The following is a 24,513-nucleotide window of genomic DNA, read 5'->3' as shown; positions in this document are numbered from 1 at the left end:
CTGACACACAGCAGATGCTTGGTGAATGCTCACTGTCCCTATCTGAACCGAGCAGGTAAAGAACAATGGCAGGTGGTTACAGGCACTGGTGATAGGGTCACACAGGGCTGGGCTTGAATCTGGCTCTGTACGGGCTGTGTGACCTAGAGAATGTAGCCTCACCTCTCTGAGCCTTGGTTTTCAGATCTTTTTGGGGAGGTGGGGTTGGTGTCTCCCTCAGACAGACAGGAGAACTAAGTGTCCCCAGAGAGGTGGACAAAGGCAGACATTTGCCTTTCTCTGGGGTCCACAGGCCACAGTAGGCCGAGCCTGTGATGGGTTCCACTCTCAACAGTGGGAAGCAAGGGACCTTCCTCGTGAGTCTCCAAGTCTCTCTGGGGCAAATGTTAATTACCAATAGGGAAAATAAGGCCACAGAGTCCTGGTTCCATCTAGGGGAACATCTAAGTTCTAGAACTTGGACTTCTTCCTTACCACTCCCTTTTTAATTAAAAAAAAATTTTTAATTAAGTTTATTTTAATTTTTTAATTTAAAATAAATTTTAGACTTGTAAAAACTGTGCGTAGAATTCTTGTTAACATGTTACAGAACCATAACACAATGATCTAAACCATGAAATTGACATCGACATATCATTAACTGGACTTCCCTAGTAGCTCAGCGGTAAAGAATCCACCTGCCAATGCAGGAGACTTGGGTTCAGTCCCCGGGTCAGGAAGATCCCCTGGAGAAGTAAATGGCAACCCACTCCAGTGTTCTTGCCTGGAGAACCCCATGGACATAGGAGCCTGGCAGGCTACAGTCCAAGGGGTCATACTTCAACGAATCCACAGACCTACTCGAACGTCACCACCTGCCCCATGAGTGTCCTGTCTGGTCCTGGACCCTGAGCAGAGCCCCGTTCTGCATTTGGCGGTGGTGACTCCGTGGTCTCCCCACTCTGGGACAGCTCCTCAGCCTTGCTCTGTCTTTCATGACCTTCACCATTTTGAAGAGAACTGTAGAATGAACCTAAATTTTGGTTTGATGCTTCTTCATGATTAGACTGAGGCTATGCATTTTGGGTAGGAACATGTGTGCCAGAGAAGCGATGTGTCCTTCTCACTACATGATACCAGAGGTAACTGATTTCAAGATGGCTCATTACTGACCATGCTAACTTTGGTCACTGGGTAAGCTGGCTCTGCCAGGTTTTTCCTCAGTGAAATTACAGTGAAATTAACCCTTTGTATAATTATCTTCTGGGGAGGTATTTTGAAACTATGTAAATATCTTGTATCTTCTTATACTTTCACTACCAGTTTTAGCACCCATCAAATGATGCTTTCTGACAACAGTTATTACGGTGGTGTTTGACAAATGGTGGTTTTCTATTTCCATCATTCTTTCTACATTTATTAACTGGAATTTTACCATTAAGAGTTGGTCCTTTGTCCTACTTATTTATATATATTGGTGTGAACTTCCAGATGTTCAGGCTGGTTTTAGAAAAGGCAGAGGAACCAGAGATCAAATTGTCAACATCCATTGGATCATCAAAAAAGCAAGAGAGTTCCAGAAAAAAAAAATCTATTTCTATTGACTATGCCAAAGCTTTTGACTGTGTGGGTCACAATAAACTGTGGAAAATTCTGAAAGAGATGGGAATACCAGACCACCTGACCTGACTCTTGAGAAACCAATCTGTATGCAGGTCAGGAAGCAACAGTTAGAACTGGACATGGAACAACAGACTGGTTCCAAATAGGAAAAGGAGTACGTCAAGCCTGTATATTGTCATCTTGCTTATTTAACTTATATGCAGAGTACATCATGAGAAACGCTGGGCTAGAGGAAGCACAAGCTGGAACCAAGATTGCCGGGAGAAATATCAATAACCTCAGATATGCAGATGACACCACCCTTATGGCAGAAAGTGAAGAAGAACTAAAGAGCCTCTTGATGAAAGTGAATGAGGAGAGTGAAAAAGTTAGCTTAAAGCTCAACATTCAGAAAACTAAGATCATGGCATCCGGTCCCATCACTTCATGGCAAATAGATGGGGAAACAGTGGAAACAGTGGCTGACTTTATTTTTCTGGGCTCCAAAATCACTGCAGATGGTGACTGCAGCAATGAAATTAAAAGACTCTTACTCCTTGGAAGAAAGTTATGACCAACCTAGACAGCATATTAAAAAGCAGAGACATTACTTGGCCAACAAAGGCCCATCTACTCAAGGCTATGGTTTTTCCAATAGTCATGTATGGATGTGAGAGTTGGACTGTGAAGAAAGCTGAGGGCCAAAGAATTGATGCTTTTGAACTGTGGTGTTGGAGAAGACTCTTGAGAGTCCCTTGGATAGCAAGGAGATTCAACCAGTCCATCCTAAAGGAGATCAGTCCTGGGTGTTCATTGGAAGGACTGATGTTGAAGCTGAAACTTCAATACTTTGGACACCTAATGTGAAGAGCTGACTCATTTGAGGGGACCCTGATGCTGGGAAAGATTTAGGTCAGGTGGAGAAGGGGACAACAGAGGATGAGATGGCTGGATGGCATCCCCAACTCAATGGACATGGGTTTGGGTAGACTCTGGGAGTTGGTGATGGACAGGGAGGCCTGGCGTGCTGCGGTTCATGGGGTCGCAAAGAGTCGGACACGACTGAGTGACTGAACTGAACTGAGAGACTCATGAGTATCACTTTCATTTCATTTTTTATGTTCTTTTGAAATAGTTCAAACCATCTGCTTCCTGCTGACTTGATTTTCCAGCCACAGTCCATCATGGTGGGCAGGGCAGGATACTGGGGCAGCTGTCTTTACATGAGTGGCCAGGTTTCCCTAAAATTCATTCAGGCATCTTCCCAGTAAGACCTGGGCCTTTTCCTGGAATAGGCAGGTTCCAGTCAGAGGAAGTCAGTCATGGGCTCCAATGCCAGGAAGGGCTGACCAGGTAGGTCCACATCCTTCCACTGCTTTCCAGTCCATCATCCTGCTCTCCACCCCAATCCTGACCTGGCCCATGGCAGTACCAGCCAACCTCATGCCCTGAGCTTTTCATTCCTGACTCCCCTTTCTCTGCTCTGCTGAAGGGACAGTTGCTGAAAAGCCCGGGTGGCAGACAGCTGGGCAACATTTACCCAGATTCATAAAGAGGAACTGCGCTCCACCAAAGACATAGCTGCCAGCTGTCCTCCGCCAGCTCCAAGGGCATTGAGCGCAGCGCTGCAGCAAGAGAAACTGGCCAGGGAACAGCGGGACTGGCTCGAGTCCGAGGGAGCTGAGGGAGACGGGGGGTTCTGAACTCATTCTCTTTGCTCTCTTTAATAAGACTGTCTGACCTGCAGAAGGAGTGGACTCAGTCTCTGAAGCCAGACAGCCAGGATGCTCACAGGCCTCTCCCACAGGGCACAGTGCCCTTGAACTACAGGCCTGTGACTTGACAATCTTTACTATTCCGACATATTCCTAACTCACTGAACACATTTCCTAACTACAGTGAAAAGTGGCATCGCATTTTCAAAACACCTGCTTCTCTCTTCAGCCGAGCATGGGCTGTGAATCTGCCAAGCTTCTGCATGCAACCTGTCCTCCATGAGCCAGTTAAGGCTGTCTCCCCCGCCATGAGCCTCCCCAAGTCCCTCCAGCCCACCCTGATGCCTGGCTCTGAGCCTCTGCATGCAGAGTACCCGGCGCTACCCACACTACACAGGAACGGGAGAGGCAGCTGGTTAACTTGTTGATGGAGTCTAGACAAACTTGACAAACTGGATTTTAGAGGGAGGAGCCCTGGTTTGCCCCAGTCTCAGCCTCTGTCTCACTTGCCGTCTCTCTTTCTCTGTAATCCTTGGGCAAAGCTCACCCCATTCTGGGCTGGGCCCACGAGAGCATTAGTTGGTCCAACTCCAGGGTTTTAGAGTTGGAAATCCTAAAGCACAGACTTGCTGCCCAATTCAGAAGTTCTATAGGTGCCTATGTCGAGTCACTGATTAAATGTTGTGACAAATCTCAGAGCAGCTTCTTTCTACTATGCTCCACTGATGGTCCAGCAGGAGAGAAATGATGTTTATCTCACCTCTTGCATCTCCTCTTTCTGCACCTTCTGGCCCCCTCCAGCCACCCCAGACATGTGTGGTCTCCCCTTCCGTACATCTGCCCAGGGTCTGGTGCTCAGGGCCTCATGAGGGGGCTGCTTTCAGTTAAGGTGGGAGGGGGTATGTCATCTTCTCACCACTCAGCAGCCCCTTGCCAGGGTACAAACATACCTGTTTGAAATCAACATATTTATTCCTTTAGCACAATACCTTCAACCACATACTCCATGTTAATGCAGTGGTTCTCCACATGCCTTCTCTGTGAGTTGGGCCAAGCTGAGGTTATCACACCCTTTTGCGGACGCAGCTGCCTTTCCCTCAGAGAGGGAAAGTCACTTGACCAGAAACCTGCAGTTGATCGGAGCCCTTGGACTTTCTGATTCCCACCCGAGTGCTCCCTTGCCCACAATGTATGAGAATACTCTGTTTAATTCTTTGCTTCTTCCTTCTCCCTCCCTTCCAACTCAGACCTAATGAGCTGTTTTAGGACAAAAATTATTTCTTACTCATCTGCAAATCCCTCACAGAAAAGCCCAGCGAGGGCTTGACATGAAGTAGAACTGTAATACAAGTATACTCGGTGAACGGATGCTTCCCAGGTGACATTAGTGGTAAAGTAAAGAACCTGCCTGCCAATGCAGGAGACGTAAGAGACCAAGTTTGATCCCTGGGTCAGGAAGATCCCCTGGAGGAGGGCGTGGCAACCTACTTCAGCATCCTTGCCTGGAGAATTCCATGGACAGAGCCTGGTGGGCTATAGTCCATGGGGTTACACAGAGTCAGACAACAAGCAACTTAGCATGTAGCACATGCTTCCCAGAATGACTTAAATCCACTCCCTGGGGCTTCTCTGGAGAGTGGTTGTAGAAGGTCAGTCGGCTCTGATGACATCCATGCTCCACCAGCTGGGTCACCCTGTTGTTGGTTCTGGGACTTTGCCCATGAGAACATGACTGACACCCAGCCAGAGTGAGGTCAGGGTCAGCAACCAGCAGCAGCGGCACACACCCTCGGGTTCCAAGCAGGGATGACATTGTGTAGGGCTTGAAAACTGGTGCTCACAGCAAAGCCCGAAACTAGGTAGGAGGCAAGGATGGGCTGAGGTACCAGCTTTCTGTGGCCAGTTCATTTCTGTGGAATTATTTTCTTCCAAACATTTTTTCAGTCTTGGAAACTGTGAAAGCTGTTCATCAACTGTTAAGAACTGAAAGTCGTGCCAAACACTCCTTCACCTTTTCACCCCATCTGCCCAACCCCGAGGCCCTCCCCACATGTCTGTCTCAGGTCCAGGGGGCCTGACTCTGCATTCCCACCCTCGGCCCCCAGCCAGGTACTCATGGCAACTTCCTTCCAAATCCAGCTGTTTTCTCCTCACCACATGTGTTATAGTTTTATCAAGTTTATTTATTCTGGCAATTTTCATATATATACTTTAAGAAAGTGCCAGCATCTTTTAATTTCAAGGCTGCAGTCACCATCTGCAGTGATTTTGGAACCCAGAAAAATAAAGTCTGCCACTGTGTCCACTGTTTCTCCATCTATTTGCCATGAAGTGATGGAACCGGATGCCATGATCTTCATTTTTTTGAATGCTAAGCTTTAAGCCAACTTTTTCACTCTCATCTTTCACTTTCATCAAGAGGCTCTTTAGTTCTTCTTCACTTTCTGCCATAAAGGTGGTGTCATCTGCATATCTGAGTTTATTGATATTTCTCCCGGCAATCTTGATTCCAGCGTGTGCTTCATCCAGCCCGGCATCTCTCATGATGTACTCTGCATATAAGTTAAATAAGCATGGTGACAATATACAGCCTTGATGTATTCCTTTTCCTATTTGGAACCAGTTTGTTGTTCCATGTCAGGTTCTAACTGTTGCTTTCCTGACCTGCATAGAGATTTCTCAGGAGGCAGGTCAGGTGGTCTGGTATTCCCATCTCTTTCAGAATTTTCCACAGTTTATTGTGATCCACACAGTCAAAGGCTTTGGCATAGTCAATAAAGCAGAAATGGATGTTTTTCCGGAACTCTCTTGCTTTTTTGATGATCCAGAGGATGTTGGCAACGTGATCTCTGGTTCCTCTGCCTTTTCTAAATCCAGCTTGAACTTCTGGAAGCTCACAGTTCATGGACTGTTGAAGCCTAGCTTGGAGAATTTTGAGCATTACTTTGCTAGCACATGAAATGAGTGCAATTGTGCGGTAGTTTGAGCATTCTTTGGCATTGCCTTTCTTAGGGATTGGAAAGAAAAATGACCTTTTCCAGTCCTGTGGCCACTGCTTAGTTTTCCAAATTTGCTGGCATATTGAGTGCAGCACTTTCACAACATCATCTTTTAGGATTTGAAATAGCTCAACTGGAATTCCATCACCTCCACTAGCTTTGCTCGTAGTGATGCTTCCTAAGGCCCACTTGACTTCACATTCCAGGAAGTCTGGCTCTGGGTGAGTGATCACAACATCGTGATTATCTGTGTCATGAAGATCTTTTTTGTACAGTTCTTCTGTGTCTTCTTGCCACCTCTTCTTAATATCTTCTGCTTCTGTTAGGTCCATCCCATTTCTGTCCTTTATTGAGCCCATCTTTGCATAGAATATCCCCTTGGTATCTCTAGTTTTCTTGAAGAGCTCTCTAGTCTTTTCCATTCTATTGTTTTCCTCTATTTCTTTGCACTGGTCACTGAGGAAGGCTTTCTTATCTCTCCTTGCTATTCTTTGGAACTCTGCATTCATATGGGTATAACTTTCCTTTTCTTCTTTGCTTTTTGCTTCTCTTGTTTTCACAGTTATTTGTAAAGCCTCCTCAGACAGCCATTTTGCTTTTTTGCATTTCTTCTCCTTGGAGATGGTTTTGCTTTCTGTCTCCTGTATAATGTCACGAATCTCTGTCCATAGTTCATCAGGCACTCTGTCTATCAGATCTAGTCCCTTAAATCTACTTCTAATTTCTACCGTATAATCATTAGGGATTTGATTTAGGTCATACCTGAATGGTCTAGTGGTTTTCCCTACTTCAATTTAAGTCTGAATTTGGCAATAAGGAGTTCACGATCTGAGCCACAGTCAGCTCCCTGTCTTGTTTTTGCTGACTTTATAGAGCTTCTCCATCTTTGGCTGCAAAGAATATAATCAATCTGATTTTGGTGTTGACCATCTGGTGATGTCCATATGTAGAGTCTTCTCTTGTGTTGTTGGAAGAGGGTGTTTGCTATCACCAGTGGCAAAACTGTGTTACTTTGAAGCAAACACCAGACGTCATAACTTGCAAGCTGTAGAGAGTTGAGTATGTGCCCTTAGAAGATAATGACTTTGCACAGAGATTTCTCAGGAGGCAGGTCAGGTAGTCTGGTATTTCCATGCCTTGAAGAATTTTCCACAGTTTGTTGTGATCTATACAAAGGCTTTAGCATAATCAATAAAGCAGAAGTAGATGTTTTTCTGGTATTCTCTTGCTTTTTTGATGATCCAACAGATGTTGGGCAATTTGATCTCTGATTCCTCTGCCTTTTCTAAATCCAGCTTCAGCATCTGGAAATTCACAGTTCATGGACTGTTGAAGCCTGACCTGCAGAATTTTCGTGTGAGGTGAATGCAATTGTGCAGTAGTTTGAGCATTCTTTGGCATTGGCTTTCTTAGGGATTGGAATGAAAACTGACCTTTTCCAGTCCTGTGGTCACTGCTTAGTTTTCCAAATGTGCTAACATATTGAGTGCAGCACTTTCACAGCGTCATCTTTTAGGATTTGAAATAGCTCAGCTGAAATTCCATCACCTCCACTAGCTTTGCTTCCTATCCACTAGTGATACTTCCTAAGGCTCACTTGACTTCACATTCCAGGATGTCTGGCTTTGGGTGAGTGATCACACCATCGTGGTTGTCTAGGTCGTGAAGATCTTTCTTGTACAGTTCTTCTGTGTATTCTTGATACCTCTTCTTAATATCTTCTGCTTCTGTTAGGTTCATCCCATTTCTGTCCTTTATTGAGCCCATCTTTGCATGAAATGTTCCCTGGTATCTCTAATTTTCTTGAAGAGATCTCTAGTCTTTTCCATTCTATTGTTTTCCTCTATTTCTTTGCATTGGTCACTGAGGAAGGCTTTCTTATCTCTCCTTGCTATTCTTTGGAACTCTGCATTCAAATGGGTATATCTTTCTTTTCCTCCTTTGCCTTTAGCATTTCTTTTCTCAGCTATTCGTAAGGTCTCCTCAGACAACCATTTTGCCTTTTTGCATTTCTTTTTGGAGGATGGTCTTGATCCCTGTCTCCTGTACAATGTTGTGAACCTCCGTCCATAGTTCTTCAGGCACTTTGTCTGTCAGATCTAATTCCTTGAATCTATTTGGCACTTCCGCTGTGTAATCATAAGGGATTTGATTTAGGTCATACCTGAATGGTCTGGTGAATGGTCTAGCCATTCACTATCACAGTAATCCAAGTCTATGCCCCAACCAGTAATGCTGAAGAAGCTGCAGTTGAACGGTTCTGTGAAGACTTATAAGACCTTCTGGAACTAAAATCCAAAAAAGATATCCTTTCATCATAGGGGACTGGAATGCAAAAGTAGGAAGTCAAGAGATACTTGGAGTAACAGGCAAATTTGGCCTTGGAGTACAAAATGAAGCAGAGCAAAGGCTAACAGTTTTACCAAAAGAATGCACTTGTCATAGCAAACACCCTCTTACAACAACACAAGAGAAGACTCTACATTTGGACATCACCAGATGGCAAATATTGAAATCAGACTGATTATATTCTCTGCAGCCAAAGATGGAGAAGCTCTATACAGTCAACAAAAACAAGACCGGGAGCTGACTGTGGCTCAGATCATGATCTCCTTATTGCAAGAGGTTATACTGGGAGAAACTAGATGAAGGGGATACAGGATCTTTCTGTATTATTTCTTGCAAATGCAGGTCTACAATTATGGTAAGATAATTTTTAAAAAGGTAAAAAATTATTCTGAAATACAGTTCTTAAAAGTATTTTTAAAAACACATGATATAGTAACATATGCCTTTCTTTATTAACACATTTAAAAAGATACAGCAACAAATCTTACAACTGCCATGACAGTGATAAACATAAATTATATTTTTAAGATACCTGTGATAAGATCCTGCTAATACTACTACTGTTTGGTCGCTTATAGTCATAATCAGACATGTTAATTTTGTCAGAGGTTAACGAAAATAAAGGGTTTTCCCAGGTGGTGGTAGTGGTGAAGAACCCACCTGCCAACACAGGAGACGTAAGAGATGTGGGTTCAGTCCCTGAGTTAGGAAGATCCCCTGCAGAAGGGTGTGGCAATCTACTCCAGTATTCTTGCCTGGAGAATCCCATGGACAGAGGAGCCTGGCAGGCTACAGTCACTGGGGTCTCACAGAGTCAGACATGACTGAAGCAGCTTAGCATGCACACATTGAAAATAAAAATGTAAATTTTCCTCCTATCAAAATTCAGGATTCCCTCCCTGAGTCATATCGTGGGCCCCCAAGTTAAGGACTCCAGCTCTGCTTAAAATGACAGTTTTCCTCTGTTTCACAAGCTGTAATGAACCCAGAGGGTAAAGAGTAGTAGTGGAAGCATCTGTGGACGTGGTGGTCACACTGCACTGGTCATGGCGGCGTGGGGCATTTTTGAAATGTCAATGCATGCTTCCCCATATTGACTTTCCCTTTACTCAAGTAGCCAGATCTTAGAAAAAGTCTCAATTTTCCTTGTCCTTTGAGTACAGGAGTTTGAGGATGTTAAGGTTCTCTTTCTGCCCTTCATCAAACTAAAAAATTAATCCCCAGGCTGGAGAGATGAGGGGCCTGAGGGAAACCTGTCACTTCAGACACTAGATGACCCTGGGCTCTGCTTCCCCATCAGAGACCTGGGGTTTGTGGGATCAAGGGAAAGAGGAACATGGAACATTGTGAGTCTAAGGTGAGTACAGCTACAGGCAGCCCCATCCCACTCCCGAGCTGGGCACAGATGCAACAAAATGAGGTACTCAGTGAACTGCCAGGCCTGAAGGTACTGGTGGACCATCCTGAGTGTGGACATATAGGGCTGGTGATCAACTGCGAGGCAGGCAAAAGTCTAAGTGGAGGCCTGTATGGGCAGATTCCACCAAGAACCATGTGGCACAGTGCTTGCCTTGGCACTGACTGAGTCTCCTAGACCTGATGCAATTCTGGGCAAAGCGTGACCCTCACACTGGCTGATATTTATTTTCCATTATCCTGTGGAATGCAGTCAGTCACAAAACAGCAAATAAGCTGTTCTAGAAAATATGATGATACTTTCTTGTATACTGAGCTTGTGTTCAAGAGCTAGTGGCACTTTCAGAATCCAAGGGGACAGCTTCTGCAGCAGGTGCCACTGCTGGTGCTCCAAGACCCTACCTTACTTATACCCACTTGGTATACACTGGCTGGCTCCCAACTGGCAACACCCACTATGCTGTGTCTGAGGGCTTGCTCTGGCTAACAAAGCCTGTTTCACCTCTGCTTCCCCATCAGTGCCGTCTACCAGAAGTTCCAAGGAAATAATGCTCTCACCCCCTCAACAGTCCTCAGAAATCGCCGTGCCAGAAGTTCCAGAGAACTAAAACATCCCACCCCATCAAGGGTCCGCAACCAATGACTGGGCCAGAAGCACCAGGGATACAACACTTCCTACCACCTCGAGAGCCCTCAACTAGGGACTTCCCTGCTGGTCCAGTAGCTAAGACTGTGCTCCCAATGCAGGAGAGCAGTTCCTTGAGAGCCTCTTGAACTGCAATGAGATCCAACCAGTTCATCCTAAAGGAAATCAGTCCTAAACATTCATTGGAAGGACTGATGCTAAAGCTGAAACTCCAATACCTTGGCCACTTGATGTGAAAAACTGACTCATTTGAAAAGACACTGATCCTGGGAAAGATTGAAGGCAGAAGGAGAAGGGGATGATAGAGGATGAGGTGGGTGGATGGCATCACTGACTCGATCAACTTGAGTAAGCTCCGGGAGTTGGTGATGGACAGGGACGCCTGGTGTGCTGAAGTCCATGGGGTCACAAAGAGTCGGACACGACTGAGCGGCTGAACTGAACCAAGTTAGATCCCTTGTCAGGGAACAAAATCCCACATACTGCAAAGGGGATAAAGATCCCCTTTGCCACAGCTAACCCTGGCACAGACAAATATACTTAAAAAAAAAAAAAAAAAGCCACCAGTAACCCTCAGGTGAATGGTCTGTCCTGTTATCCTGAATTTCCCCAATGGGATTACATGACCTTCCCTCCCCTGCCTCACTTCCCCACTACCCTGCCTGTGTTTCCACCTCCCAAATAAACTACTACTTCAACCACATGACACTGCCAATGGCTGATCTTCTTTGCTGTATGTTTAAAAAGTGAATGCAACTTTATAAAACTGAAACTAAAATCTACACTCAAATCCCTGTCTCTGGGTCTGCTAAGATATTTATGTATTACATACTCCATCTAAGAACTGTCCCCTTGAGCTGCCACCAAGCCCTCTCTGCAGTGGGTCAATGGGAGGAAACTGCTGAACCAAATTCAGGAGAATGATCCCCTGGGAGCTGGAGAGGCCCAGTGTGCCTTCTCTGGTTCACAGGAAAGGTGAGGTAAACAAACAGAGGCTGCTTCAGGTTGGGAATATGCTCCACCCAGATAGTACATATCACAGTGGGAAGTGTGGCCACAAAATGAGGAAACCGTGAGATAAGGAAATGCCGTGATTGGAAATGTGATGAAATGTTTGGAAGCTAAAACCCTGGGTGTGGAGTGAAAATCTGCAAAAAGGAATATCTGTATGATTTCAGGATGGTGACCGTAAAAAGTTCCGGGGCCCTATTTGGCCTGATCCCAGGCCTCCATTCTAGAGAACTCAATCCCTAGGAGGGGAAGGGGGAGTGCTTTGGGCATATAAATGGGCTGGAAAACACCTTGGCCAAGTCTGAATCCCAAACATAACATAGCATGTTAGCCACCCAGCAAAATTAACCTGCCTCCATGGCTCAGAGGGTGTAGGGATCACCCCGCTAGACAGCAGAGCAGGAGCAGAACTTGGACTAGAAGCCAGACCTGTTTCTCTCCAAGCAGATACTTTTGCCTTTAACCCAACAGGAAATGCATTTTATCCAGCAAGCGACTACACAAGTTTCATAAAAAAATAAATGCCCCGACAATCCGTAACGCATTTTGATATTTTCAGTTTTATTCTGTTTCACATTTCTAACATGCTGGACAGAACACATTAAGCGATTTCACAACTCACTTCTGGGTGGTGACCCACAGTTTGAAATACTGCCCTTGAATGTATCCAGAAATGAAAGTATGTGGACAGGAATTCTAGGCTTTTCCTAAATACTGTGTATTTACCGTCAGCCTCCATGTCCCATCCAAGGCTGCAGAGAATACTGGGCTGGGCCCGGAAATTAAAATTCTGCAAAGTGACACAGAGAACTTGTGCTTGCCAAGGAGGAAGAGGGGATGGGTGGGTCATTTGGGATTAGCAGGTGCAAACTAGTATAGATAAACAACGAGGTCCTGGTGTATATACAGCATAGGGAACTATATTCAACATCCTGTGATAAACCATTAAGGGAAAAGAATATGAAAAGAATGTATTAATACATATATGAAAATGAGTATCTATGTAACTACTCACTTTGCTATATAGCAGAAGTTAACACAACATTGTAAATCAACTATACTTCAATAAAATAAAATGGTAAAAGTAAAATATAAAATTCTGTAAGGTGAAGGTGGTTCCTGTCTCCTAATCCAGTGATTCAAACCAGGCATTGCCACTGCTTTCACATTCTTTGCCACATCTCATACCACCTGTACTATGAATTATTGTATGAATATTCTAAATCAACTCATCATTTTTTAAAACGTAAATACTCACACTAGCCTTGTCTTATGGAAATCAAAGGTTTGAAGTTACTCCCTGATGCAAAACACAAATGATGAAAATAAAACACGCCTTCTGTGTTTCACATTAAATTCCAGAACTACTGGCTCTGCCTGTCCTGCACCTTTCACAAGAAAATAATCCAGCCTTGTATAGCTCGAGCTGTCCTTAACCCCTATGAAAGCTTTGTCCTTCCAGACAGACAGTCCACCTCCCCAATGATAATCAACACCGTCATCATGGCTAACAACATTTAAACTATTCAATCTTCACACTGGCCCTGTGACTTGGTCAGGTCACTCCCTTTTATAGGTGAGGAAGCAGGTATGGAGAGATGAGGCAGACTTTGTCCACAGTTAGGATGTTTTGAACCCAGGTCATCTGAAAGCAGAGCCTATGTGCCTAACTGCCCCCCTCTGAAGGTGCCCATCCCCAATGCCGGCCCTACTGTTGCCTCTTACAGGATACCATCCTGGACTACGCGTCCCATAATATTGTTCTGCCTCTGTTACCAAAGCACTTACTTCTTGCCTATTTAACTCACTTGGAGGTCAATCATGAACTGCTTGGATACGCTGCCTCTACCAGGTTGGGAGCTTCTTGAAAGGATGGCAACATCTTCTTCATCTATGTATCTCTGTGTCCAATAGCCTGTCTGAGGCATCAGAGGCCTTCACTGTCTCTTGGACCCTATGATCTTTCCTTGTTATTTAACAAACACTCAGCACTCTTTGCAATTTACCAGCTCACAGGCTGGTTTCCAGTGAAGCCCTGGCAACTGTCAGAGGGAAAGGAAGACAAGTCAGGGACACAGAATGAAGGGATCTTAACCTGTGGTCCACAGATCCCCACTGGACCCATGCCTAGGATACAGGTCTCTGAACTTAAGTGGAACAAGATTACACCCTTATTGTCACTGGCCTCTGATGGAAATTCAGTGTTTCCTTCTAATGGAATCTGACCTGTGACTCGGTCACTAGCAAAGTCACTAATAGTTTCATTTCACATCACCATTGCAGCAGATATCACAAAATACACCCATCACTTCCTAAAAATTTTGGTTTTCAGACCCACAGCTGTATCTTGTATTTAAGATGTCAGTAAAGAAACACATGTATAGCACATACCATGCCACAGTTGAGAAAAAATAGCTTAGCATCTGTATTTTAATAGAACTAGCATTTCTTGGCAATTTCAAAAGGATCAGTAATCTGATGTTTTATTTTATACTTTTTAAAACATTATTTTGAGATAGGCCCATAGGTTTCACCAGGCTGCCAGTGGAAACCATGGTCCAAAAAAGTTAAGAGCTGGGTTTGAGTTCAAATCTTAGTTCTGCCATTTATAAAACAAGTTACCTGGGCCTCAGTCCCTTCATCAGTAGAATGGGGATTACTACCTACCTTATTGGATTAGCATGTAACACCTGAATAAAACTGATTCCAAAACCAGCCTAGACTGCCTGGTGAGGCACACAAAGCCTGGACATAGTGGAGCCCTCAGTTGCCCACCTCCCGTCACAGAAGTCATTTGTCCCCCTCGGTGTGGTTGAGACCAGCTCCCTGTGGCTGGACCTAAGGGCTAACATCAGACCCTTCTTAGATGCTCTATCCCCATTCTGAGCTCAGAATCTGCACCCCACTCCCCAAACTGGCTGACATAATGAGGCTCACAGGAGGGGCCAGTCACCTCCCTCTTTTTAAGCACTGACACGCATTTCCACATCTGTCCACTGGGCGGGGCTGGTTCACACCCTCAATCTGTCAGCAAGACCAGGAGCGCGGCCAGAAGACTTCCGCTGGGACCATCTCACTATCCAGCCCCGGCTTCCCTCTGTTCACTGTGCCTTCCCACCCCCACCCCCTCCCCCAACGGAAACTGCCTTACAGAAGCGTGCTCCGTCCGAGCTCCTTTCCAGTAACCTACTGCTCTTAGAATGGTGGTGACCATTCTGACTTTTAATACCATAGATTAGCTTTGCCCTGCTTTTTAAGTTTATTTAAATGTTGTTCAGCCACTCGGTTGTGTCCGACTCTTCGCAACCCCATGGCATACATTTTGAAATGGAAACCCACTCTAGTATTCTTGCCTGGGAAATCCCGCGGGCAGAGGAGCCTGGTGGGCTACTGTCCACGGGGTCGCATAGAGGTGGGACACCACTGAGCAACAAACACATACTAAATATATTCTTCTGTGTTTGGTTTCTTTTTTTCCATATTATGCTTGTGAGGTTGTATGCAGTTGTACTGCATCCATTCTCACTGCCCTACAGGTTCTACTGAGTGGATGTTCAATAATTTATTTGTCCATGTTTCTGTTGACTTGGCATTTGAATAGAGTCCAGTTTAGGGTTCTGCTTCGTGGTTGCTCCCTGGAGGGTGGCATCCATGCTTCCACCCAACCAAAATTGGTTTGGAGCTGGGGATTAATGATGCAATACACTCACAAGAGGGTCTGAAAGATTAATCACACAGTAAAGCTTTCTGGGGACAGCAGGGTCCATACTCAAACGAGCATGTTTGGCTTGAGCAGAAGAGGCAAGTGGCTCTAGTTTTTAACAGTGGGTGGAGAAAGGGGGATCAAGAATGAAAACACCCTCTCCTACTGGCTGGAGTTTTAGTCTTCCCTTGCTACTCATGCCAAGGAAGCAAGTATCTAGATTTTCTTATTGGCATGACCAGGAGTGGAGTGAAAAGGAAAAGAGGAATGATGGGGCTTGCAGGCTATCATGGTCAAATATCAAAAACGGAATCAGACTCTTTTTTTTACAGTTATTATTAGTACTGCTGTAACATTCTTGTACAAGCCTTTTGGCAAACATATCACACATTTCTAATGGGTGGGTGTCTCTAGGACTGCAATTGCTGGGGAATATGTTTGTCTTGGGTAAATACTGCCAAACAGTTTTTCAAAGTGATTATACCAAATTACGATCCCTTCAACAATATTTATGGCTGTACCAGTTTGTTTATCCACTCTGCAGCTGAGGGACATTTGGTTTGTTCCCATTTGGGGGGGGGGGGGCTTACAAATAAAGCAGATGCAAACATTCATATGCAGGTTTTGGGGTAAACACAGGTTTTCATTTCTTTTGGGTAAAAACTAGGAATGGGACAGCTGGGCTGTATGGCAAGTCTATGTTGTGTTCTGTGAGAAACCAGGCAGACTGTTTTCCAAGGTAGCTGTACCATTTTGCACCTCCACCAGCAAAGTATGTGAGTTCACACTGCTCCGCAATCTCCTGAGTACTCAAATTGGTCAGTCTTTACTTTTAGTCATTCTATTAAGTGTGGAGCAGTATTTAATTGTGGTATTGAGTTGTATTTCCTTAAGAACTAATGACATTGAACATATATGGATGACTATATATGTTGCCATCCATATACGTCCTTTGGTGAAGTGTCTTTTCAAATCTTTTGTCCGTTTTTATTTTATTTTATTTTATTTTTTTGCTAGGGAAGTCCCCCATAGAACTTTCTTTTTTTTTTTCTTTTTTTTTTTTTTTTTAAATTTTATTTTATTAGTTGGAGGCCAATCACTTCACAACATTTCAGTGGGTTTTGTCATACATTGACACGAATCAGCCATTGAGTTACACGTATTCCCCATCCCGATCCCCCTTCCCACCTCCCTCTCCACCCGACTCCTCTGGGTCCTCCCAGTGCACCAGGCCCAAGCACTCGTCTCATGCATCCCACCTGGGCTAGTTTTGTCCGTTTTTAAAGCTGAGCTGTTTTCTAACCATTGAGTACAGCGGGCTCTCTGTTTATCTTGGATACAAGTTCTTTATTAGGCAGATGGTTTGCAAATATTTCCTCCTAGTTTGTGACTTGTGTTCGTGCTATCATAACAGCGCCTTTTGAATAGCAGTAGTTCTTAATTTTAGTGAAGTACAAACAACTTTTTCTTTTACAGATTGTGCTTTTTGTGTCTTACCTAAGAAATCTTTGCCTACCCTCAAGTCACAAAGATTTCTAGAAATTTTATAATTTCAGTTTTACATTTAGGCCTGTGATTGATGAGCCTATATTAGCAAACTTCAGAAGGTATTTGAAAAAGGGTCTGATAATGGATACATTGAAAGAGGTCAGAGTTTATTTCCAGTAAAACACTGAAGATAGATTAGGAGGGCCATAGTTTCTGTGTATAGAGTCAAAAGTTAAGATTTTTTGCTAATTCAGAATTTATCTTTCAGAAAAAAATGGCAAGAAGTTCTAGGGATGATGGGGGCTGCTTTCCTTTCTGGATCCTCCCTTTGATAGACGTATCACCTTTATATAGTATAATATTTATGTGAAAGTGAAGTTGTGTCCGACTCTGCGACCCCATGGACTATAGCCCACCAGGATCCTCTGTCCATGGGATTTTCCAGGCAAGAGTACTGGAGGAAAGCCATTTCCTTCTCCATAATATTTATGTAGTAGTCTACAAATATGCCCTTTCAGTCTATAAATAATTTCACAGTCTTTGTTTTGCTTCTCTGCTCCTAAGAGGACCATTTGTTAAGCCCTTCAAAAAGTTAAGAGTTGGGAGGGAGATTTGTTTAGTGTAACATGACAAACAAATCCTAAGTAGCATAACAAATTACAGAGAGAGTTCATCGTGTGATCAGGATAATTATTAATTTGCAATGAATAACTTTTAACAATCACCCACCAATGTCCAGGATCTACCTGAACCAACAGAAGAATTATTCATCTCATGGAGTAAAGAAACTGGGATACTTCTTTCATTTTATGGGTTATCTTCTCCTATCTACCTTGAGCCACAGTTAAAGTTCATGAGCTATTTTATTCTTCCTTTTACAGAGGCAACGACAACTCGTTGGTTTGGGAAGCCCCAATGGGGTTAGTTGCAATAGGCCTTGTTCTAGAATTCCCACTGGTTTTACAATGGACTTTTCAAGTTAAAAACCAAAACCCAGTTCCAAGGATTAGAAAAAGGCCATAAAGCCAAATGTTTGTTAGTTCTCTATATTGCAGGGCAGCTAACCAGCAAAAATGCTGTGTCAGGGAGGATCCATGTTTTACTTAGGTAACCTTTAGGCAAGGGAAGTTTTTATAGCATCTATCACCTTGGGTACTGAAGGTAGAGTAAGCAGCAGTCAGTGGACTTCAGAGACAATGCTAAAATCTGTGCACTAACTACTGGGTAGCCATGGGTCACCAGTGCCAAAGACATTTGACAGAGAAGGTATGGTGGAAAGGGGCAGCCAAGAGGCTCCTGAAACACAGCAGTAAACTACAGTGGTAAGCTAGGTGAGGACTTAAGAATCCTACTACCAGCCCCGAAGTCTTTCATACTCTAGACTTGAGGGTATTTACCTGGCAACTCCACACAGTCCCATACTCTTGTGGTCTTCACTCAGTCTATCTTGAATGCCACAAAATAACCTCCTTTTCTTCCCAGGCTAAGACTTCCCAGGGCTCTGTGGTCTCTATGAATTACATCCAGATTTACTTTGTTCACTATCAGTTTTGATGCAGCTATGGCCAATCACCCCAGCATTCCTGAGCGTGGTCAAGGGCCCCACAGAGTCCTGTGGAGATGGCCAAGAGAACATCACAGGGCTCTTTTCATCTAGGTTCTTCATGGAAGAAGAACCTTTCATACACCTGTATCCTGCTGGAAAATATGCGTTATATGGATTCTATGGTGACCTGGGCTGCAGAGGACCCCGGGACATAGTTGAGAACCTGACAATAGGAATGCAAAAGACAAGTAAGACAGCCTCCAGGGCTGGAGCAACACTACTTGTAGACACAGCTTGAGTCTCGAGATCTGGTTGGTTGATGAACTGCAGCATTAGCATTCATCTTGATCCTCAAAAGGGCTTCAGGCCATGTAAAGCCTCCTTGTTGCTAAGCTTTGTTTAGTTTTGCTTAGTTCCATAGTGTTGCCACTAGATCACCAGAGCTTTGGAATTTGGAAGGGATATGTGGTTTGTAATTTATAAAAACATGTCTGAAAAATTGTCTCATAAAATTGAGAACATTAGTCTGAGTTAGGTATCAATCTATCTTTTCCCAGAGAAGAATGCATCTTTGGAGTCCTTCTGACTATGGTAGGATCTTCCTTCCAGGAGGGGTTTCCTCAGGTTACTCAGAGAATAAGCCTAACAACTCAGATCCAGTGGATGATAACTGACACTTATATCATCTTTTTGGGGTGCTTCCCTCCATTACCAGTGACAGAAGAAGGGCAGTGCACTTAAGAAATAAACCAATAAATTGGGAAGTCCAGGTCAAGCCTAGCATTTTTATTCTATCATGCTCCTTCATCTGACTATGCCCTAGGACGACAGCTCAGATAGGCAGGAAAGAGGAGGAGGGGCCTGGGACCACATGTTGACCATCCTAGTGGAGGCTATAAACAGGTAGCACAGGAGAGCAAGCTGCTAGTGTGTGGGCAGCCTTTTCTGTATGAGGCCTCATTTTCTAGGCTCTTCGGTGGTTCTTACATTGGAAAGTGACAAGGGGCTATAGACCAGAACAGGGAGCATATAAACATATTCACACAATGACCCGTTTTGTCTCAAGCATTTCCCTTTATGTACTTCAACTTCTTTAACTCATGAAGCTTTCCTGGGAAGAAATTCATACTTATAAATCCAATACTCTAAACATTAAATATTAGGAGTCTAAAGGCCTCCAAGTGTTCCAATATCAAGAATAATTTAATAAGATTTCACCTTAAAAAATGCACATTGCTCAAACATTTCAAACCAGTTACAAAGCTGTCATTCTACTAGATTGAGATCACCCTTACTGTGATAAATTCATAAAATATCAAATATCAAAGTAAGTAAGCCACTTACTTACTTCACACAAAAATGTTAATGCTAATGGGTCTTTTCCTTAACTATTCCTATGCTTTATTCTAAAGCTTTCCAGGTTAAAAAATACTTATGCACCTAAGGCAGACAGTTATCATACCAGTTTCTGCTAGCAGACTCTTGGGCTGGGAGGAGGAGAAGCTTATTTGAGAACCCATGGACAACACTAGATTCTATATATGGTTATGTTAAGCACGCCACGACGTCAAAGGGGTAATAATTGGATGAAATAGTATATAATATATAATATATTGGATTTGCTTTAAAATACTCTAGGGGGAAAAAAAGTTAATATGAAAATATATACCTAAATACATAAATGTGGGCATGATCATCTAGTCCATTTCCCTGTGTTCAAGTTTTATTTTTTTTCCTATTTTTTTAAATTAACAAGCAAAATAATAATTAAAAAACAACACAACAACAAAAACCTTAAAGTTGGAACTGCAATAAGTCAAACTGCTCCTGGAGTTCACAGATGTACCTGGGGTACATGCTCCCTCATTGCAAGGCAGGACCTTGCACATAATTGTGCATTTAGGTATGTAGGTGACCAGGCAGAGTCAAAGAGGTGGAAACCCCTGGAGAACAGAAAGCGTCAAAAGCTTTTCATCAGGCAATTCCACAGCACTCTGTTCCTTTCCTCTTTTTTGCCTCTGTATCCTCTGTGGTTCCTGTTGCAGCTGAACTTGTGACAATCCCAAATCGCTCCTTCCTCTTTTTCAGCTTTTCGTCATCCTCCGACTTTCTGGAGATTGAAGAGACATTCAAACCAAACCTTTGAGCTCTTTCTTTTAGCTTATCCAGGTTAACCATAGGCTTGGTGTCAGACGACAGACCTTTTGATGGAACTGGAGAAATCCCAAATTTAGCTGCCTGGGCAGCTTTCTTACTCTCCAAACTCACAGGTACATTGAATCGTTCAGCTCTCTTCTGCACCCTCTCAGTCTGTGGTATTTCAGATGTAATTTTTACCACTTTTTTCTCTGCTGCCACATCAACAGTTTTTTCAGGAGGTTCTTCCTCTTTGACAGGCAGTTCTAAGGGCTTTGGTTCTTCTTCCTCTGTTTCATCTCCCAGTACATCTTCTTCATTTGCCTCCTCTTCGGCACGCTCTTCAACATATACCTGGAGCCTATTGATGAGATCTTGTTTTATTCCCTTGGTCTCCAAACCACGAGCAAGATACTCCTGCTATAGTTCAGCAAGCTTCGGCTTATGAAGCTCCCTCGTCTCAGTCACCATCTTGTTACCCCTCCCTATTTTTATTTATTTTAAAATTTATTTTATTTATGTATTTTATTATGTATTCTCCCTTATTTTATTTGTGTATTTATTTTACTTGTGTATTTTTTTCTTCCTAAAACTCCACAGCTCTTACCCACATTGGTTACTGACTGAGTTTTGAAATTCTAAGATACATAAACATATATGTTTGTGAGCTAAGTCGCTTCAGTTGTGTCTGACTCTTTGCAACCCTATGAACTGTAGTTCGCCAGGTTCCTCTGTCCATGGGATTCCCCAGGCACTAATACTGGAATGGACTGACATGCCCTTCTCCAGGTATCTTCCTATCCCAGGGATTGAACCCGTATCTCTTAGATCTCCTGTGTTGCAATTTCTTTACCATTAGCGCCATCTGGGAAGCCCAAATATACATGTTTAGATATGGAAATACCTTTACATAAATATCTCTAGAGACCACTGAAGACCTAATGGAAATGTGCATTATTTCATATTCATAGAAATACGCAACATTTGAGGATCTTGAAAATTAGATCCATTTGGATTTTGAATATTTCGCAAGGTTTTCTTCTGACTCAATGGCAGAACTTACAGATTCATGATACTACATTCCCTTTGAATCAGAAAATGTCTCCTAATTGCTATTTTTAACAGTTTCTGTATTCTTCATGACATTAATTACTTAATTAAATAATTAATTAGATGATAATTAATATCAACACTACTGAGTAGTAAACTCAACGGTAATGTTCAACAGTGTTTCTACTTAAATTCTTGATTCTGTGATTGTACTTCCTTTACTTTTATACTGAAAATGTTGATTCCTAAAATAATACACATAATCACTACTATGTTTACTTATATCTAGCGCAAGAAAATAAATTAAAAATACAACATTAATACGGTCAATAAAACTACAGGATTAAGTCTAATATTTTTTATGCAGTTTCCTTTTTTTTAAACTGTCTCCCAAAGTGTCATTCTCATTAAGTATATGTAGGCAAACCATGTTCCGGAGCTGCACTGTCCAATACAGAAGCCACCAGCCATATGTGGCTGCTGAGCAATTGAATGTCCAAACTGAGAAGCGCTACATGTATAAATCACACACCAGATTTCAAAGACCTAGCACAATAAAAGAATGTAAATATCTCAGTCTTAAATCTTAAATAATTCTTAAATCAATAATTTAATATTGATACTATCCTGAAAATAATTCATTATTTGGGCCTTGACTGGCAAGCAGGACTCCCCCATGACTGGGACTCTAGTAGGCAGATGAAGAAACCACTCATTCATGCAGATGAAATTTGTCCTCCAGCACCCCCTACTGACAGAGTTCAACAGTGAGCCTGATGACAAGGAAGAAAAGTGATACCACAAGCAAAGCAGTGAAGGGTGGATTTGGAATAAGGAGATTAAGTGACAACTGGCACACCTTCTCTAAGGAGGGCTTGCTCTTTTGCTTTCACGGACTTCTTAGAGGTACATAAAAGACAAAGAGTTTCACCAACAGCCTTAATGAGGTTTTGCAACCTCTGCTGGGTGGCCACTTCCTCATTTTCTCACAGATCTCTGATTCAGTCTGGCAATGTTGAGAGTTTCTTTGTTTGCCTTAAACATTTTGCGAAATTATGGTCCCAGGATCAGGCTTGGAACTTCTGGGCCATCATCTGGTATCACCAATCCCAAATTATACAAAAGAGGGACCAAAATGTTTTACATTAATCTACTGAAAGGATGTTGGGAGTTCCCTTCCTGATCCAAACAGAAGCATCAATAGAACATTTATCTAACCTATGGGGAAAGAGTGTACATCTGATTTTGAGGGGTCTGAGAGGAGGGGGTTACAGCAGTGGTCAAACAGATAGACCAACGGGTTTAACTTAACAATGCTTACCAGAAGCAACAAAGCCTTTCTGAAAAGTAAGCCAGCCAAGGACAGAACTTAGGTACAGCACTGCCAGGAGTAGAAGGCAAGGGAGGAGAAGAGAAAAGTAAGGCATGAAGGGATCTCATGAGCTTTGCTGCTTCATCCTACATTACACCTTCTGCTCTTCTTCCATGTGGCTCCTTATCCTGTTGACGAGGCCAGGCTGTCAGGGGTGGCAGAGTCACAGACAAAATTCCAAGGTAAGATGTTTTCACTTGTAGGGACCATACTGTAGAAGAAAATATGGGAGAGAATGGGGTCATGGAAGATGAGCCGGTGGCCTGACTCCTCCTGCCTCTCCTCACGTTCCCTGGGGCACCTTATATTCAAGAGACCACCACTTCAAGTTTCTGCCATGTCCTGTCCTGTGTCCCTTTTGCTCCTTGGTTGGCACGCAGGGAGGTGACTTAAAAATGAAAGCCACGTTGAGGGAGGAGAGAGTGCGAGGAGTTGGTGGTCATGAGGCCTTTCTAGCCCCAACTCTGAAACTGACACATTGTAGGAATAAGGCCCCTCTGGGCCACGGGGTCTCTATCTGTAAAGTTAGAGCGGTTCCAACTCCAGGGCCCTATCAGAAAAGTCAAAGGATGAAAGAGGTGACAGAGCCAGGATTTGGGGAAAAGGTGAAGAGAATAAACAGCTGACACAAAAGCCCTTGGTCTGATCTCCTGGTATTAGCACTGAGGAAGGTGACTCACTCTGGCCCACCCAGAACTGCCCATTACTCCTGGCCCACCACTCCCATTTTCTCCTCTGACCTCTTGGGAAGACAAATTCTGGTAAGTCATGGACATAAGACACAGCCTTAGTCATCAACTCAGTAGAAGCTACTAAGAGTCACATGGATGGCTTATTTGCACTTTGTGAGTTAATCTTGTTCCAAAGCTGCATGAATTCTGCCACACCTATGTGGACACAGAGATGGTAATATTCCTGTGCCTTGCCTCTACCAAAGCCCAGGTTTACAGCCTTCTAGGTACTTTGCATTGATCAAAGAGCATATCTTATACATTCAACCCCTGTAGCCCTGTCACCAACCCTCACCTCTTGTTCTCTCCACCCAAAGCTTGCCCATTCTTCCACCCTGCTTAAGCTGGTTATCCCCAGACCAGCTCTGTTGCTAATTCCACGCCATCAGATGGCTTGATGTCCCTGCCCTCAAGACTGTTCTACCTCATAGTGTTCTGACTGCCTGTCAATAAATGTGTCTGTGGAGACTGTAACAAAGATATTACTCGTTTAGTCAGGTATTATATGCAGTGATGGGCCAGCCCTTACATAATCCTCCTGTTTTATTTAGTCCACACCACCAAAATGGTAGGTACTTCACAACATTTTATTTTCTAACACAATGCTGTTTTCAGAGGTTTCTAGAGAAAGAGTTTACATTCTGGCTTGAAAACCTTCTTCCTACACTGTATTCCTGACAAACCTCCAGAAATACCCCAATGAGCCCCCAAAATCATTGGTCTTTAATCCTAAATTAGATGGAATAAAATATCTAACTGGCATGTGGGAT

The 24,513-nt window shown here is 43.4% G+C and overlaps 1 protein-coding gene and 1 pseudogene across 1 annotated transcript in view; both read right to left on the bottom strand.

The window, feature by feature from the left end:
• The window catches only part of LOC136167751 (atypical chemokine receptor 2-like), a 41,397-nt gene that overhangs the window by 7,639 nt on the left and 9,245 nt on the right, over positions 1–24,513 (bottom strand). The gene's annotated exons all lie outside the window — the stretch shown is intronic.
• LOC136167750 (SAP domain-containing ribonucleoprotein pseudogene) lies at positions 20,404–21,061 on the bottom strand (annotated as a pseudogene).

This window comes from Muntiacus reevesi, chromosome 4 (assembly GCF_963930625.1).
Source record: "Muntiacus reevesi chromosome 4, mMunRee1.1, whole genome shotgun sequence".
In the NCBI taxonomy this organism is placed as follows: domain Eukaryota; kingdom Metazoa; phylum Chordata; class Mammalia; order Artiodactyla; family Cervidae; genus Muntiacus; species Muntiacus reevesi.
Note: the sequence above shows the minus strand (reverse complement) of the source record. Positions and strands in the feature narration are given on the sequence as shown.